The sequence below is a fragment of the Lepisosteus platostomus genome, chromosome 4 (genome assembly GCF_059453375.1).
Source record: "Lepisosteus platostomus isolate fLepPlt1 chromosome 4, fLepPlt1.hap1, whole genome shotgun sequence".
NCBI classification, from domain to species: Eukaryota; Metazoa; Chordata; class Actinopteri; order Semionotiformes; family Lepisosteidae; genus Lepisosteus; species Lepisosteus platostomus.
In genome coordinates, this window is record NC_142614.1 from 11,761,945 (window position 1) to 11,766,413 (window position 4,469).

Consider the following 4,469-nt stretch of genomic DNA (forward strand, 5'->3'; position numbering starts at 1 on the left):
TTTTCAAACACACTTTCTACATGCTAAACTCTTTCATTCTTTGTATTGGAATCCAAATAAAATGATACTTTTAGCCAAACTTTAGTGGGAATTGTGATGCTGACCCCGATATGCCACAAATCATGCTTATTTCAAGCTACATTCCAGCAGCAGGTGACAGAACAACAAAGTGCTGGAATTGAAACCAGATTCAGTGCAGATACAATGAAGGTGCTTTAAAGCATGGCATGAAATGTTTCTGATGAGTTTGGAGTCATTTGAGAAACTTTTTGAACACAGGATGTGAAGGCAAGGTGTTTGATTGGTGTAATACAAGTTCCCGAGCTAGGGTTAGGGTTAGGGTTTGAATGAGAAGTAGACATTTACTGATGCCTTTGCTGGGCTTTTGGAGGCAGTTGAAATGCAGGAAAAGTGTTGTTGTGTTGTTTCCTTGACGACAACTTTTGGCCCACATTTGCGATTTTTGCTAAGCCGCGCGGCTGTCGCTCAAAAATGGTTAAAAATGCAAATTTTTCAAACACACTTTCTAAATGCTAAACTCTTTCGTTCTTTGTATTGGAATCCAAATAAAATGATACTTTTAGCCAAACTTTAGTGGAAATTGTGATGCTGACCCCGATATGCCACAAATCATGCTTATTTCAAGCTGCATTCCAGCAGCTGGTGACCAAACAACAAAGTGCTGGAATTGAAACCAGATTCAGTGCAGATACAATGAAGGTGCTTTTAAGCATGGCATGAAATGTTTCTGATGAGTTTGGAGTCATTTGGGTAACTTCTTGAACACAGGATGTGAAGGCAAGGTGTTCGATTGGTGTAATACAAGTGCCCGAGCTAGGGTTAGGGTTAGGATTTGAATGAGAAGTAGACATTTACTGATGCCTTTGCTGGGATTTTGGAGGCAGTTGAAATGCACGAAAAGTGTTGTTGTGTTGTTTCCTTGACGACAACTTTTGGCCCACATTTGCGATTTTTGCTAAGCCGCGCGGCTGTCGCTCAACAATGTTTAAAAATGCAAAGTTTTTCAAACACACTTTCTACATGCTAAACTCTTTCGTTCTTTGTATTGGAATCCAAATAAAATGATACTTTTAGCCAAACTTTAGTGGAAATTGTGATGCTGACCCCGATATGCCACAAATCATGCTTATTTCAAGCTGCATTCCAGCAGCGGGTGAACAAACAACAAAGTGCTGGAATTGAAACCAGATTCAGTGCAGATACAATGAAGGTGCTTTTAAGCATGGCATGAAATGTTTCTGATGAGTTTGGAGTCATTTGGGATACTTTTTGAACACAGGATGTGAAGGCAAGGTGTTCGATTGGTGTAATACAAGTGCCCGAGCTAGGGTATGGGTTAGGGTTTGAGTGAGAAGTAGACATTTACTGATGCCTTTGCTGGGATTTTGGAGGCAGTTGAAATGCAGGAAAAGTGTTGTTGTGTTGTTTCCTTGACGACAACTTTTGGCCCACATTTGCGATTTTTGCTAAGCCGCGCGGCTGTCGCTCAACAATGGTTAAAAATGCAAAGTTTTTCAAACACACTTTCTACATGTTAAACTCTTTCATTCTTTGTATTGGAATCCAAATAAAATGATACTTTTAGCCAAACTTTTGTGGAAATTGTGATGCTGACCCCGATATGCAACAAATCATGCTTATTTCAAGCTGCATTCCAGCAGCAGGTGAACAAACAACAAAGTGCTGGAATTGAAACCAGATTCAGTGCAGATATAATGAAGGTGCTTTTAAACATGGCATGAAATGTTTCTGATGAGTTTGGAGTCATTTGGGAATCTTTTTGAACACAGGATGTGAATGCATGGTGTTTGATTGGTGTAATACAAGTGCCCGAGCTAGGGTTAGGGTTAGGGTTTGAGTGAGAAGTAGACATTTACTGATGCCTTTGCTGGGCTTTTGGAGGCAGTTGAAATGCACGAAAAGTGTTGTTGTGTTGTTTCCTTGACGACAACTTTTGGCCCACATTTGCGATTTTTGCTAAGCCGCGCGGCTGTCGCTCAACAATGGTTAAAAATGCAAAGTTTTTCAAACACACTTTCTACATGCAAAACTCTTTCGTTTTTTGTATTGGAATCCCAATAAAATTATACTTTTAGCCAAACTTTAGTGGGAGTTGTGATGCTGACCCCTATATGCCACTAATCATGCTTATTTCAAGCTGCATTTCAATCAATAGAATCAATAGTTCAAGAACAAATGATATTTACTCTTAAAATATACCTTCCTGCTTGGGTCTAAACATTTTATTTACTATTGTCTGTTTTCCTTTAAGATATGTATATCTTTATATACACTTTGTTCTGATACACCTTGGTTGGTCTTTTCCCATAGTGATGAAGAATAAGAAGGTGAGCTGTCAAAGAATTCCAAAATCAAACGAGGAGAAGCTTCAAATGATCAGGTGCCTCTGAAAAAAGCATCATCCAGGTGAGTGCAAAAGACAGCAGTAGGACAGGAGTTGGTACTGCACCGATGGAAAACAGTGAGAGGGCTGCCACAAAATTACTTTAAATTCAGTTTGAGAGGTAACAGAATGCATGTTTTAAGAAAAAACTACATTGTCTGGATTTTGAAAATGTTCCATTCTTTGCATTTAATATCTTAGAATTTGATTATAAAGCCCTGGAGAATGCTCTTACTCTACCACTAAAAAATGATAACCCATGATAAAAATGTTATCCATGCATTAATTTTTAAACTGCTTATTCTAATTCAGGATCCCGATGGGTGCTGGAGCCCGTCCCAGCAAGCAATGGGCACAAGGTAGGATAGACCCTGAATGGGACACCAGTCCATTGCAGGGCACACACACAGAGACGCTCACACACTCATAACAGAGCCTATTTTTCAAGCATGTTGGACTGTGGGATGAAGCCCACGCCAATATGAAGGAGAACATTCTAGTAGGTTAATTGGCTCTGCTGTGAGTGTGTGTCTGTGTGTCTGCCCTGCAATGGACTGGTGTCCTGTCCACGATGTATCCTGCCCTGCGCCTGTTGCGTGCTGGGATAGGCTCTGGCTCCCCCGTGACTCCGAACTGGATAAAGTGGTTAGAAAACGAATGGATGGATGATGTGATATGTGGACTGAACAGGTTATGTTTTGTCCTGAATATGTGAGATTGGCTTTTACAGAATGAAATCTCATGTTTTGTCCTCTGACTCTCTCGTTGCACAGTCCTCAACAAGAAGCTGAGCACTGACTTTCAAAATGCATGCAAGAAACTGCAAGATAATTTCTTCAACTCACTTCTCCCCCTACCCCTGTCCTGAGAAGATTCCCCCCTGGACGGCATTTACAGTAGAAATACAACACCAGCTAATGCACTATAAAGGGCTGCTCCTCGAGATTATTACACTTTGGGCACTGCAATGGGAAACAGCTTCACATACAATCTGCAGTCCATTAGAGTTGAAAAATGACATTTTTGTACTAGTGCAACATTTAATCTTGTGCATAATTCAAACCAAATGCTGTAGTTGAGGATAGTTTACATTGAGATTATTATTCAAGAGCACAAAACATAAATTTTTCCTCTGCTTTGCTTTACAATTTGTTTGTAATTGCTAAATGACTTTGGTGTTGACTGGGCCTTCTGTAATTACCAGTGGAAAAGCAATATATCTTTTATAATGAATAACTCGTTAAACCATGCAACTACATACTGTAGAGTTAATACAAAGGGAAGAAACTACTTACTCAAACATTGATCACTATTAGGTTCTTGAGGGAGCACATACAGTTGTATATTAGTATATAAATCCAATGTTGAGTTAGACACATTATTGGTCTTTATGTTACATTTAATTTCTTTTTTATGTGGTTTCTAGTGTTAATGTGAAAATCGATGTGCAATTTCATATTTTCCTATTGTAGAGCCAGACTAAAGTGAACAAACCCTCACGTCCTCCTCAGGTTGAAGTTACTGTAGTTTGCTTGGGTGTGTACATTTGTCTAATTCCTACAGAGTTTCACTAGAATAATCAGGAGAGAGTAACCCTCAGCCTCATGAAGCCACCACAGATACTGTAATATTGTATTTTCTGTATAATGCACAGGTTATGTGTTGACATGTTGTGATATTATGAGACAATAAAATATTACTCTATGTAATGTAGAATGTGCAATGAAAATGGAAAGTTTAAAACAATGTTGTATTCATGCTCAAAAAACAAATAAGGAATTCACTATACACCAGAAGAAGGCTCCACAGCTGTTTCCTTTCTTCTCTTTTCAGCATGGAATAAACCTTTACTTGTTCCTTTAAAGAATACACTATGTTTAACTTTATAAATGTCTTTTGCATGACTATTGCGCTTGTAGTAAGATTACTGAAGATTTAATTTGTGCAAGTATGAATCCACATGTTCTGTTATTGGATGTGAAAAAGTTTTTTATGTTCTATTACAGGATAGGATAATAATAATAAAAATACTTTATAAAGCTCT

The 4,469-nt window shown here is 38.5% G+C and overlaps 1 long non-coding RNA gene across 1 annotated transcript; it reads left to right on the forward strand.

Moving 5' to 3' along the window:
* The first annotated feature begins 2,202 nt into the window (after nt 1-2,202).
* Nucleotides 2,203-4,469, forward strand: LOC148672645 (uncharacterized). The gene is made up of 2 exons (XR_015935838.1): nt 2,203-2,448; nt 3,199-4,469. It is a non-coding gene; the product is annotated as an uncharacterized LOC148672645 (long non-coding RNA).